The following is a 14861-nucleotide window of genomic DNA, read 5'->3' on the forward strand; positions in this document are numbered from 1 at the left end:
GGAGATAGTCTAGGTAGTTTGGCAGTTCAAGCCAATTCAGGGATTGTAGGGTTAGCAATGATGGGTGGTATTTTTAGATTTAGAGGCAAATTTAGAGATTTTGTTGTAGCAGTTTTCTAGTTCAGAGGTGATAGAGGGGGACAGGTTGGTTAGGAGAGGGGCTCCGTATAATAAGGAAGGAAGGAAGGAAGAAGATAAGTCGAGGCCAGAGTTTGCCTGGTAGAGTTGGAGAGAAAGCGGTTATTCCTATACAGCATACCTAGCTTTTGGTGGGTTTTCTTAATATTTTGTTGAATATGAATATCAAACTTGAGGTGTTCATCTACAGTAATGCCAAGTAGTTTGGCAGAGGGGACTACTTCTATAGGTGAGTTGGTTTGACTATAGACTTTGAAGTTGTTTTTATCGTAGGAGAGGGTCTTTGTGGGAAGGAATAGTAGAATCTTAGATTTATTTGCATTGAGAGAGAGGTGGTTTTGGCGCATCCAGTTTTCAGTCGTTGAGAAGGCAGTTTGGGTTTTAATCAGCAATTCAGAGAGGTTTGAGGCAGAGCAGACTAAGGCTGAATCATCTGCATATTGAATGATTTTAGAATCAGGAATAGCAGTGTGAAAGTTATTGATGAAGATGTTAAAAAAGCATTGGCCCAAGGATGGATCCCTGTGGTACGCCAGTTGGGGGGTAGGAAGGAAGAGATGGAGTTCTTTCATTTGACTGCCTGTGATTTGTCTGATCGATAACTGGAAAACCAGGATAAAGCATTATATGAGAGATTAAGGTTTGAGAGATGACACAGAAGGTGCTTGTGGTAAACAGTATCAAAGGCTTTAAACAGATTAAGTAAAACAGTAGAAACTAAGTGGCCTGAATCTTGGACTTGATTGACAGTTTCTAGGAAAGAGAGTAGAGCGGTTATTGTGCTATGGCCTGGACGGAAGCCATGCTGGGTAGGAGTGAGAAGATTGTTTTGGGTCAGGAAAGGCATAAGTTGGAGGTGGATGCATTTTTCTAGTATTTTGGAGACTGGTGAGAGCAAACCACTGGGGAGAAAGGTTGAGATGCTGGTATTTTTGCCTCCTTTATGAAGAGGAAGAATATAAGCTGAGCGCCAGAGTTTGGGGACGTATGATTCTTTTATGGATTGGTTGATAATGATGCTGATTGGGAGTGCAATACCATCAGCAGCACATTTTAGGAAGGAAGAGGGAATATTGTCTGGAGCGTTAGAGCAAGGTTTAAGTTTGGACAAAAGTTTTTTTATAAAGTTAGTGGAGATGGGTTTGAGTTCAAACAGATGAGGTGAGTTAGAAGGGGGAGAGTGTAGAGCAGTTGGGTTTTTATTGGGAAATGTCTTGGTGAGGGTAGTAATAGTGTCTAAGAAAAATTAGTTAAATTCAGAGCTTAGTTCAAGATCAGATTTACTTGGGTCAGGACAGGGATGATTCTTGGAGCCTGGATTGAGGAGTGAGCTTACTGAGTTCCAGAATTTCTGGGGGGTTTTATTGTTATTGGACTGAAGTTTGATATAGTAGCATTTTTTGTCTTTGGTGATTAGTCGTTTTGCACGGTTGCGGAGCTGTTTATATTAGAGCAAGGTATTGGCCAGTTTATTGTTTTGGTAAAGCTTCCATAGTTTGTCTCTGTGATGCATAATCTGTTTTGTCTCTTTGGATAGCCAAGGAGCAGTTTTAGTTTTTATCCTTTTGTTTCTTAGTGGGGCTAGTGAGTTTAAAGTATCAAGGAAGATGGAGATGAAGTATTCTATAGCCTTGCCAAGAGGAAGGATGTTTAGAATTTGCCAGTTCATTTGTTTGAAAGTATTTGAGAAAGTAGTTGGGTTGAAGCTAATGAGGTTACGAATTTGAATGTACTGATGCTGGTGTGGGGAGGAACTAGTTGAGCGATGCATGAAGGCTGGGAGGTGGTCACTAAAGGTATCAGGAATTGTGCCAGAATTGGTTATTTTATTTGGATCTGGGACTAGGATCCAATCTATAGTTGATCTGGGAGGGTTTATTTTGTTAGGTTGAGTGATGGAGAGGATTATTTGAGTGAAGTTATAGAGGTTAATGGATAGGGAAGGAGACAAGCAATTTATTTTATTCCAGTCAATATTCACATCGCCAAGGATATAAGTTTCATAGTTAATTTCAGTAGAGGCCCATAGGAGAATATTTTTGAGTGTAGAGATATTGCTACTAGGTGAGATATATAGGGCAATGATGCAGATATTTTTATGTTTATTTAGTTTTAGAATTCCAGCAGTTAGTTCAGTGCTCTGGAATTGAGGAATTGGAATTTGGAGGGGAATTAAGGTATGAAGGTTGGAGTAGACTAGGGCAGTGTCTCCACCTTTTTTATTTAGTCGGTCATTTCTGAGACAATGAAATCCTGGGGGGAGAATCTCAGAGTCAGAGATAAAGAGCTTGAGCCAGGTTTCAGAGATAGCTAAGATATCGGGTTGGTTATGGCTTAACCAAGCTTGAAATTGGTGTACTTTGTTGTTTAGACTTTGTGCATTAACTGTAAAAATCTTTAGGGTGTTGAGATAGGAGGAAGAGGGTAAGGGATGAGTGTTGTTAATAAAGGATGTAGGATCAGGGTTAAGATGGATATCACCAGCTTGGACTTGGTTGTTGAAGGAGATATCCTTTAGCCATATTGGTCTGTCAGGCATGAATTTTGGTAGATTGTAGATTGGAGCAGCTGGCAGCATCTTGACTTTAGAGGAGAAGAGTTTAGGGTGGAATAGGTGCAGAGGGTTGGGCTGAATGAGAGAAGAGGAGATAGAGTGGAAATGGGAGTAAGAGTGAGGGGGAAGGTGGGTTTGTATGGTAGTTGTCTTTGTAAGTGGTATTGGACAAGCAGAGGTGGAATATGAGGTAGCATAGTATAAGGGAAGTAGGAACAGAAAGAGGAGGCTGGGGGACTGGAGGGTGTGATAACTTGAGGAGAGCATGTTGGAGAAAAGAGAGAGTGGTTAGGAAAATAGAGAAGGCTATGAAGAAGAAAGGGTTTAAAAGGTGATGGAGGTATTCTAGAGATTTAAGGAAAGAGGAGGGGACTATAATTATTGGGTGGAGTACACATTACAGAGTTTAAGAATGATTGCTATAGGTTGGATGATAATGAGGGGGGAGCTGGTACTGGGTAATTAGGCTGAGAGGTTGGGGTAAGATAGGAATAAAGCTAGGAGTACTGGGGGTGGGTGAGAATTGGGGGCAGGGTAGAGGAGCAGAGTGAGCTCGTAGGGCAAACAGAGCGGGAAAGAACATTAGAGGTAAGTATGGCAGAAAAAGTATCAGCAAAGAGCAGTTAAAAGGCTGTAGTTAGAAGGTATGAGCTAAATATTTCCATCCAGAAAAAGAAGGCTACCTTTACAGAGGGTGGTTTAGCAGGGGGGAGAATATATGTACAATCTAAGGATATTAACTCATAACCAACTGTTTGTGAAAAAATAAAACTTGTTGGGATTATAAAGAATATCTAAGATTTATATTGGTAGATGCTGCCACCTAATGGTAGAAGGAGATAGCAAACAGCAGGGATAGTTGGACCAGTCTTAGGTTTAAATATATTCTAGGGTAGTGATAACAGGAGGGGGAGAGGGCAAATGGTCTGTTGTAGGCTGCTAGAACACACACAAGGGAAGGAAGATTAGCTCTATAGATAGTACATCAAGTCTACATTTAATTAGTGTTAAGCAACATACATTTACACAATCTTGTTGGGGGGGGTTGTCAGTAGTATTTTTCTAAGTACCAGGCAAGCTGGTCATTTAGTACTGTTGCAAAGAAAACATGCTAGAGTTTCCTTCTCTATATCTTTTGACATAGAAGGCCAAAATACTATACCTCTTACCCTTCTTTTGGTTGAATCAGTACCCGGATAGCCATTATGCAAAATTTTGATATATTCCTGTTGCAGTGCTGTATGAATTACCACTTTAGGACCTTTCATGATGATCCCATTATCCATCATGAGCTCATCTCTATAAGGAAAATACTTCTGCATGTCAAGTGGTAAACTAGATTGTCATGCTGACCATCTTTGACTGATAACATATTTCAGCTTCTGGAGAATTGGGTCTGAAGCTATGTGATTTCAGAGTCCATCAAGACTTGATGAGGACACATTTCTAACTTCCACGACTTCAAAGTCTGCTTTCTCATTGCCATACTGTTCTGTTGTTTGTTTGGGTGCTCTTGACAAAGCATCAACAAGGTCTAGAAATGTGCCTGTTGCATAGAGAATATTGAAGTTGTGCTTTCACAATTTTAACATCATGCATTGCAAGGGTGCTGGGGCTGTATGTATTGTTTTTTTCAGAATTGTCACTAGAGGTTGGTGATCACTCTCTGTTTGAATAGGTTTTGCCATAAATATAATCATGGAATTTCAAACATGCAAACACTACTGCCAAAAGTTCTTTTTCAATTTGTGCATATGGCATTTCAGTTTGGGTTAAAGTTTTGAATGCACAGGCTACTGGTATGCCTTCCTGAAGACATGCTGCACCAAGACCATACTTTGAAGCATCACACAAAAGAGTTACAGGTTTGTGAACATCATAATATCTCACTGTGGGTGGACTGGCAATTTTCTGTGTCAAAATGTCAAATGCTTTTTGGTGTTGTTCCATCCAGGACCAGTTTACATTTTTTGTGTGTCAACTCACATAAGGGTGCTGAAAGCTCACTCAGGTTTGGGATGAACTTTTCTAAATAGTTGACCATACCAAGAAAAGGCTGCAAAGGTGTCACATTTTCTGGAACTCACATCTGAAGAATTGCTGCTTGTTTAGACAGATTTGGTTGTAATCCAGAACTGGTAAATAAATGACCAACATAAATAACTTCTTTCAATTTGAATTTATACTTCTGAGGATTCAGTTTAAGATTTACTTCACGAGCGCAGTCTAGAACTTTCTTGACGTTTCTATCATGTACGACTTTGCCATTGCCCCCTACAATAATGTTGTCTACCATGCTAGCACATGGATAACCTGAAGAAATTTGTTCCATCGCATGTTGAAATAGTTCACTGGCAGAATTTATCCCAAATGGCATTGTCAAGAATGTGTATCTACCAAATGGTGTACTGAAAGTAGTTAACAATGAAGATTTCTGATCCAGCAAAATTTACCAAAAATAACTTTTTGCATCTAAGACTGAAAAAACTGTGGCATTCAGCATGAGAGTGGCTATTTCTTCTACTGTGCACATTGGATAATGAGGGTGTTTAAGCGTTTTGTTTAAGTTTCTTGGATTAATACATATTCAAATATCATCTGAGCTTTTCTTATGAGCTACGACTATGGAGGATACCATTCAGTCAGTTCTTTTATTGGGGTTATCACACCTAAATTCACCATTTTGTCAAACTCTGCTTTTACTTTGCTCTGCATTGCTGCCAGAACCTTCCTTGCTGGTCTGACAACTGGGCTTACTTCATGGTTTAACTTCATGGAATGTGTGACTGGAAGTTTTCCAAGCTTGTTTGTGAAAATATCAGCATATTCACTAAAAATATTCTGTGTAAAACTATCACTGCTGTTCAGATTTACATGGTGGACCTCTTTATTAAATGAAATCAGTCACATTCTCAAACTCTCTTTGAGGCCTAAGAATAACTGCATGTGTCTTTTGACTACATACAACTGCAAGTCATAGCTGTTTCCATTAGAATGGCATGTGAGAACTACTGTGCCATCATTTTGAATCTCTTCACCACCATAAGCAACTAGATTTGCACACTTTGCTGACTCAAATTTCTCATCAGCTCTTACTTCGAAAAACATTTGTGCTGATATAACACTGCACTTGGATCCAGTGTCTACTTTAAGCTCTACAGGTTTCCCATTAATCCAAACAGTACAAAATATTTCACACTGCTGCCAACTGATAATCTACTGAGTTAACTATTTCATCGACAACAGAGACACCATCAGCTTTGAAAGTTTGCTTACAATTCTCTACCTGATCTACTTGCTTCTTAGGATGCTCTCTTTTAATAAAGTTATGTGGCACTTTAGACTTGAAAAGCCTTTTGAAATGATTCCACTTTTTACATTTATGACACTGCTGACCAAAAGCTAAGCACTTCTTTTGTTTAGGTTCATGACTGCCTCCACAATTAGGACAGTTAGCAATAAGGTTGTTTGTAATGGCCCTATTTAGTTTATATTTATTTTTTATCTTAGCTTTATGTCGTACACAATCAACATTTATACTGGTAGACACTGCATGCACATTTCCTTCATTTGTAAGCATATGTATATGCTTTTCTGTAAGCTCAAATATCTGATAAATATCAATGGCTTTCCTCAATGTTAAATCACTGTCTCAAAGCAACACCTTTCTCACTGCATCATTAACACCAAACACAAGCCTGTCTTTTATCAAATCATCGCTCAGATCACCAAATCTGCATGGTTTTGCTTTATTTCTTAAGTCTGTAATGCATGCTGCTATTGTTTCAACAGGCTTTTCATTTTGTGTGTAAAACACGTGCCTTTTCATTGTAATATTTGTTTGAGTGCTACACATTCCTCTAAATTTATGTTTTAAGCATTCAGGGTCTTCCTGCGTTTCAGTCTGCATCACAGTATGGCAGTTCTCCCTCTCCTCTGCATACACGGTAGGTGCATACACTAATGAAGATTCCCTCTCAATGACTTCCAAACCAGCTCAATTAAGAAGTATGAATGCCTTTGTACTTGTGTCTTTATCTGAAAATGCAGCCTGTATGAAAATTATCATATTCTTGCTCTCACCAATTCTCAGCAATAGTATTATCAACACCAGCGGTCCAGGTCTATGAAATTTATCTGCCATAACAAAATGCATTTAAATATAAACATAGACAAGGTACTTGTAATTATGCTCAAACTCAAATGCACAACAGTCTCTCTGAAAAGGCTTTACTTTAACACTGCAAACACTGCGAACACTCTGGACACTTCAAATACTTTGAAAAGTTTTAGTTAATGCAAAAAAGTAGTACATTGCAAAAAAATTTGGTAATTTTAGCCTTTTCATGCATTTTAACACTTTGGAAATGATTTCAAATGCTTTTGTATTTATTTCAAATTCTTTTATCAGTATGTCACAATTTCAGACATTTTGTTTATCTCAGTAATTATTTTGAATGTTTCGAATGCTATGCCACACAGCTACAGTGGCTGACTAGGTACAATATAGAAAATGATCTGCACAGACCATCCCTGGAAAAGCAGCATGGTCAGCTGACCATCTCCTTCCATGCCGACAAATATTGCACCCCTTAAAATGACACCAGAAACTTAGTCAATTGATAAGGTAAAGCAGTAAGAGCAGATGATGGCCTGAAGTGTCCTGAGGAGCATGGAAAGTTGGAAAAATGTGCTTCTTAAATGAAAGAAATCAACATCAGGAAATTATTTTACCAAGAATTGCCATCTAATTGAGCAGGGAGTTATGAAAATGCTCTAGTATGCCAGATTGATGAGAGATTGTTGCTCCAATTCTACCTTTTTTCTGTCTGGATGCTTGGGTATTCTATAATCTGCTTTATCTGTGAACTGCAAAAGGATCAAGAAGAAAGAAGGAAGAATTTTACCAGGATTACAGTGGTAGCACTTGAGGAGGAAGTGAGGCTGACAGTATCTTGAGAATTTAAAAGTGATGGAAATACCATAATGGCATTTTTTTCAGTGAAGAATCCATTTAATTGAGGAAGCAGCACTGGTGCAAATTATATGGATTGTTCTGCGACGTGGATGATTGATGACCTTATCTGCTGTTTCTGATGCATCTCAGGGTGTCTCTGTGAACAAATGACCACAAACTTCACCTATAGTACAGTCACTGAAATAACTCTGACTTAATGTAGGCAGGTTAATTTTCTTATCTGTGTAGGTAAAAAGAAATTGCAGTGGCTTTACCACGTCATTTTGTATTCTTGTTATATTTGCTGTTTATATAGATACTCATGCACATGGGAAGAGGGAGAAAGAGATGGTGACTGCAGGGTACGTAATGAGTTTTGTGCAACCTTTTGATAGTTGTTTCACTCACAGATGAAGGGTGGCTTATTTCTTTACCTCTTGCTATTAATGATGTTATTACTACTTTATAGAATTTGTGAATACAAATCTGTAGTTGTGCAATGGCTTGTGAAGGATAACAGTTTTTTTTAATGACATCTCAACATAAGAGATTCTGAAAGAGCTATATATTTTTAGGCTAAACTGGTATAAAATTGACTGATCTGTTCATATCAGTATTCAGACCTTTACAGATCTAATTATTATTTCATTTTTGTCAAAGAAAAGCACATGCAAAAGTCAATATGCCTAGGAGTATTTAAGTTTGATAGTGGCTCAATTTTTTTCAGGTTGTAGCTTGCAGTACTGGGGATATAATTATTCTAGAAATTTACTTTTTTCAATGAACTGAATATGTAAAAAGGAGTGCATCTGTTCATATATATATTAAAGTTGTATATTGCTGTCAGGTTTAATTTGTCGTGCACCATTTTAATCATACTTGTTGATGGTGCTACATTTTGCTTTTTAATTAAGGGACTGGACTGATAGAAATGTCTTGGACAGAAGACAAAGGAAATATGCTTTTATTTGCTGACACCATGATTATTTAAGCCCATTGTTTGATTGTATATCTATCTATCTATAGATAGATATCTGTATCTGTCTATCTATATACATATATGTGTGTGTGTGTGTGTGTGTGTGTGTGCGCGCGCGCGTGTGTGTGTGTGTGTGTGTGTGTGTGTGTGTGTGTGTGTGTGTGTGTGTGTGTGTGTTTGTGTAAATGATAGTGACTACTGAACAAATTAAATAGATTGCTGTTGAGTCAGAGAAACATACATGTACAGGTAGTTACAAGGTATGCAGTACTAAAAGCCATTAGGGAGTCCAATCCAATTTCCCTAGATTATTGTCTAGTTAAGTGACTCGCTCAGTGTCACACGGGAAGCAAATGGAAGCAGAGGGATGTAAACATCATACTACAGGAATCACCTCATTAAGAGTTCACAGCCTTAATTCACTGTGATAAGTGTCAGATACATAGTGATAAGTACAGACATAAGTGTGTTAGAGATACTGAGGGAATCAGATTATTTCTATTATAAATAAAAGGGCACATCCTCCTATAGGACTGTATCTGGGCCACTACTCCTAAGGACAAAACAAAATATGACTACCAAACAATTTTATAATCACACAACAGGAACACAAAATGTGATTTGTCACTTGTTTGTGTTTCACAATCACATACTGTGATGCCCATGCACTGGCCCAGTAATCAAGGAGCCTCAATCCTCACCACTAAAACCAGTGAGGGGTGTCCACATTTGGAAGATAACAAGTACACACACAGTAAAGTACAACTTTCCTGAAGAGCACACAGAGATCACAGTCAGACTGGAGCTGGTTTCTCCCTTTCTTTCCAGATCCCCAACAAGACTCCCAACTGGCACAGCTATAGGGTTCAGATCTCAGCTGAGTAGTCAAGCCAAAATCTCTAGTATCCTCTCTGTCCAACCAGTGCTTTGTGTCCCTGCCCAAGTAGCTGACACACACACACACTTTGAGATTTGATTTATATACAAACACACCGACATTCCTGGGGAAGGCTGGCACAGGTTCACTAGCTCTTCCCCCTTCTGCACAGGCTTTAAGGTAGTAATCACTGGCACCAACTACTCTTATCAGCTACTATAAAAGGCCTTACCAAAGGGTGTCCAATTCTACTGTGCAATGTTACTATTATCCAAATAGTAAGTGTGACAAACAGCAAGGCTATTGGAGTGGTTTATACACTATCACCAAATACATGTAAGTACCCTAAGAGCATACATTATCTCTACATAAACCAGCCACAGTTAAAAGGTTTAAAAAATATTAAATAATAAATAATAAAAACACAAGACAATACTCACTAATTCAACACAGTGACAATAGAGAGTTAAGAAATCACAGGAAATACTTTAAAACAACATTGTAAGACAGTCTGACGTAAATATAGAAAACAGCTAGGCTAATCTTGCTATTTCTGTCTATCTCTAAAATAAATTACTGTTTTAAATATTGTACTTACAGACAAAGGCACAATGCTGGTGAGTTGTTGTTAGCTTCAGAACAAAATACAAAATGCCATCTCTTTTTCTCTGAGATTATCTTAAATTGATAATATACATTACTGCTGAGTCATTTCAGATTACATCATTCTTGCCACTTCTGCTTATGTTTCCCAGGCTCACAGAACTTAAAGTTTAACATTTCTTTGTGATCTTGCACCTGCCAGTAAGCCAGAGCAATAAAAGACACTTTACGTGTGAAACCTAGTAACTATCTCTGTCTTAGGACAATAGAAAGAATTTCCTAGCCCAGACATCCTGTCTCCTAGCTTGAGATCACACACAGTCATGTATTATTTACTTATCAGCTTTCTTCCAGCAGGGTGCACTGTGGTTAAATTTTTTCAAGCCTAGCACATAACACAGTTTTCTTACATTTGTGAAACCAGCCTGTGGATCATATTATTATTTACAATGACATTGAATTATTTACAAAATTCTATCTAGCTAGGCTGGCAGCCTTTCAGTTTATCACATACCCCCCCCCCCGGGAACTCAAGCTAGTTTTTCAAGTGTCTTTTGAAAAACGTTGCTTGAATGGGTTGAGTCTGTCTGGGTATACCTTACCCTATTCCCTGTCTAGAGAACCAATCTGTGTTGGCATTGCTAATCCCACTGCAGTGCTGCACTGACATATCATATGCTTGCAACCCTAGGCTCCACCTTAGTAACTTGACATTTTGCTGGTTGGCTCGATGTAACCATGTTAGGGGATTATGATCTGTAACTACAGTGAATTTCCTTCCCTATAGATAAGGCTGAAGTTTCTGCAGTGCCCACACTATGGCTAGACATTCCTTTTCTACAGCTGCATAGCTAAGTAAAGCCCCCATCCCACAGTTTGAAGCATCCACCTGCACAACAAATTATATGCTGTAATCTGGACTGGCTAACACAGGGGGTCCTCCCAAAGATCTTTTAAGCTTCTGGAATGCCTGCTCACATGCTGGGGTCCACACTACCTTATCTGGCCTGTTCTTCCTTGTCAGGTCTGTGAGGGGAACAGCTATGGTACTATAATTGGGAATGAACTTTCTGTAGTACTCTACTGTCCCTAAAAATGCCCTCACCTGCTTTTTGGTAACAGGTGCAGACCATGCCTGAATGACTTTCACTTTTTCAGGTTCTGGTCTGATATTATCAATCCCCACTCTATGTCCCAGGTAGGAGGCCTCTGCCATACCCCACTGACATTTTCTGGGCTTAATGGTCAACCCTGCCCTCTGAGTCTGCACAGCACCTCCCTGACATGTTGAAGGTACTCTTACCAGGAATGGCTGTAGATGGCAATATCATCTAGGTAAGCAAGGGCAAACCTTGCTACTATATGATCTACCAGCCTCTGGAAAGTCGCTGGAGCATTTTTCATCCCAAAGGGCATCTTTATGAACTCATACAAGCCAAAAGGAGTCACAAAGGCTGACCTCTCTCTAGCACTGTGAGTCAAGGACACCTTCCAGTAACCCCTTGGTAAGATCAGTGGTGGTAAGATACTTAGGCTTCATCTGTCCTAGGCATGAGGTAAGCACCTTAATTTCCTGCAGACCACACAGAACCTAGTGCTGCCATCCTTCTTTGGCACCAGCAGCACTGGGGAAGCCCAGGAACTGCTGGACTCCTGAATTACTACTAGTTCCAACATTTCCTGTATCTCCTCCCTCAGAGTCTGTTTGACTCTCTCAGACATCCTATAAGGGGCCTGTCTAATAGGCCTTTGGGGTCCTGTATCCACCTGGTACTGCACTAGGTGGGTGCACCCTGGTTTCCCAGTGAACATGCCCCCAAATTCCTATAACACTGCTTGGATTTCTCATACCTGGGTAGGAGATAGCTGCTGGGACATTGCTACCCCTTCTACTGAGGTGTCAGTCAAAGCCTCACTGAGGAGATCAGCCACCAGATCTCCCTCAGACTCCTCCTGCAATACACTGCAAATACTCAGCACAAGGGCCTCCCTATCATGGTAAGGTTTCACCATGTTAACATGATACAATTTGTGCTCCTGCCTCCTGCCTAGTAGTTCCACCATGTATGTAAAATGACTGACCTTCCTTACCACCTTGTAGGTCCTTCCCAGGCTGCCTGCAGCTTGTTGTGTCTGACAGGAATGATTACCATTATCGGCAGCTCTACAGCATACTCTCTAGCTCAAGCATTCCTGTCATACCGGACCTTTTTCTGCTGTTGGGCTTCTGCCAGGTTCTCCTGGACCAAGCCCATGAGTTCCCTGAGCCTTGTTCTGAGGTTTAGGGCATATGCCACAACAGACTCCTTGTGAGATTCTCACTCAATTTCCCGCTTACCTTCCCACTCCTCTCAAATTAAGTCTAGATGCCCTCTCACCCTGTGCCCATACAGCAACTCAAAGTTGAAAAACATGTGGATTCTTGAGGAGCCTCTCTGTAAACAAAGAACAGATGGGGCAAATATTTGTCCCACTCCCTCTTAAACTGGTCTGCAAATGCCCGTAGCATGAACTTGAGTGTAGAGTTTAACCTCTCAACAAGACCATTAGTCTGGAGATGGTAGGGGGTGGTCTTTAGTTGCCTCACCCCACAGTACTTCTACAGACAAGCCTGCAGGTCTGACATGAAATTGGCACCTCTGTCAGTCAGTATTTCTTTTGGGAAACCTACCCTTCTGAAAATCTCTAGCAAAGCAGTTGCCACCTTTTCCGCCTCAATGGAGGCCAAACCCATTGCTTCAGGGTATCTTGTAGCATAATCTACTACCACTAGGATATACTTTTTCCCTGTGGAACTTGAAGTACTCAGAGGCCCCACAATATCTATATCTACCCTCTGAAATGGCTCTTAAATCGCAGGCAAAGGCATCAAAGGAGCTTTCACCTTGTCTCCTGCCTTGCCTACCTTTTGACACTGCTCACAGGTCCTGCAGTACCCTGTTACATCTCTGAAAATTCCTGGCCAATAGAGGTTCTGCATAATATGCCTCTTTGTACATTTTATGCCCATCTGACCTGCAAAGGGATATCATGGGCTATGGCTAGAAGTGCCAGATGGTAGGCTCTAGGTACTACCAACTGCTGTATCCTCTCACTTTCTAGCCCTCCCTCAGGGTTCCACTCTCTATGCAGTAACCCTTTGTCCCAGTATACAGATTCCCTCTTCCCTTGAGAACCAGGTGCCTCACTAGCAACCTGCCTTAGGCCTTGTAATGTAGGGTCGGAGATCTGAGCCTGTCTCAACTCTCTCTTGGTAACCCTTCCCAACTCCCCTTCCACAGGAAGTCTGGTATTCTCTGACAGCAGTGCCTCACTGTCAGCCTGGGTACTACTACTCACCTCTACCCTTGCAGTCACTCTGTCCAAGGGAACATCAGTACCCATAAGCAGCTGTGGCTCACCTTCAGTCTCACTGTTACAGGATAGCTTTCTCCCGGAAGTAGCCACCTCACCAGTCCTGGCTGCAAGTGGGCAGTCTGTCTGGGTCTCCCCTAGGCTACCAGACCCACATGCTTATTTCCAAGTCTGACTGCGTGTAACTGCATAAACACATGGTACTGCCTCATTAAAACCCTTCTCTATCAGGCCATCTGCAGGATGGTAGTTTGGTACCCCTGTTGTCTCAAGACAACCTACTACTGGCATTTTGTCCTTCTCACTTACTGGCTCCCTCACTTTTTGCTCCACACCTTGCCTCTGTGGACATCTATATGCTACAGGACCCCACTGGTTGCATTCAAAGCATTTAATATTAGGTCCTGGATGTGTACCTGGACTAGTAGGTTCCCCTGCTACTGGCAGATTCTGTTGGGGCAGTCTGGGCTTCCCACCATGGGTTCCCTTAGACCCATGAGCAGAAATTAGTGTCCCTTTCCTGTGCAGAGATGCCCTGCTTGCTAGGTATAGGTCTCCTTTCTTCCCCAACTCATCTACAGTAAGGCATTGTCTATCAGCTAACCAAATCCTCATGTCCTCAGGAAAAGCAATAAGGGCTTGTTCCCTCAACAAAAGCTCTGCCAGCCCTTCAAAAGTGGTGACCAGACATCCACTCACCCATCTATGAAAATAAGTGCTAAGTTCAGCAAAATATTCACACATACTTTCATCTGCCTTGTATCTATGCTCACAAAACTTTTTCCTATAAGCTTCAGGTGTTAACTTACAAATTCTAGCAAATAGTTCTTTACAACATTATAATTTAAGCAGTCATTATCAGACAGTTTGGGCATTACAGTTACAGCTTTATAATGGAGTAAGGGTGTCAGGAACTGTACCCAGTGCCCTTGGTCAAGATCATACTGTTTACATACCTCTCAAACATATGAATGAAACTATCAAAATTATCCCCATCTGTAAATTGTGAAGAAATGCACTGACCTTTTTGCTTCTGGGATTGGTTACACCCTTCCCCATTACCTCCATGACTCTGGCAAAGAGTCAGCATCTCCTTTTCATCTTACCTCTGCCTTTCCTTCTCATCAGCATTGAGGCATCACAGTTTCTCATTTTCCTCAATCTCTAGCTGCCTCAGTCTCTCTGCTGCTTCTATTTCCAAATGCTTGGCCTCCAACTCAAGTCTCTTTAACAACAGACAGATTTTTAGGTCCTCTGTGGAAAGGTTGAGCTGTCCATTTTCTGAAAGTTGTACAGCCCCATGGCCAGTCTGATTGTTCTCCTGGTTGCTATTATCTGATGCAGCTGTGACTAAAGCTGCAATCATGTCTGATTTAGTCAGGTTAGCATGTAACAGTCC

The sequence above is a fragment of the Protopterus annectens genome, chromosome 1.part2 (genome assembly GCF_019279795.1).
Source record: "Protopterus annectens isolate FY-2018-M chromosome 1.part2, PAN1.0, whole genome shotgun sequence".
Taxonomy (NCBI): Eukaryota; Metazoa; Chordata; order Ceratodontiformes; family Protopteridae; genus Protopterus; species Protopterus annectens.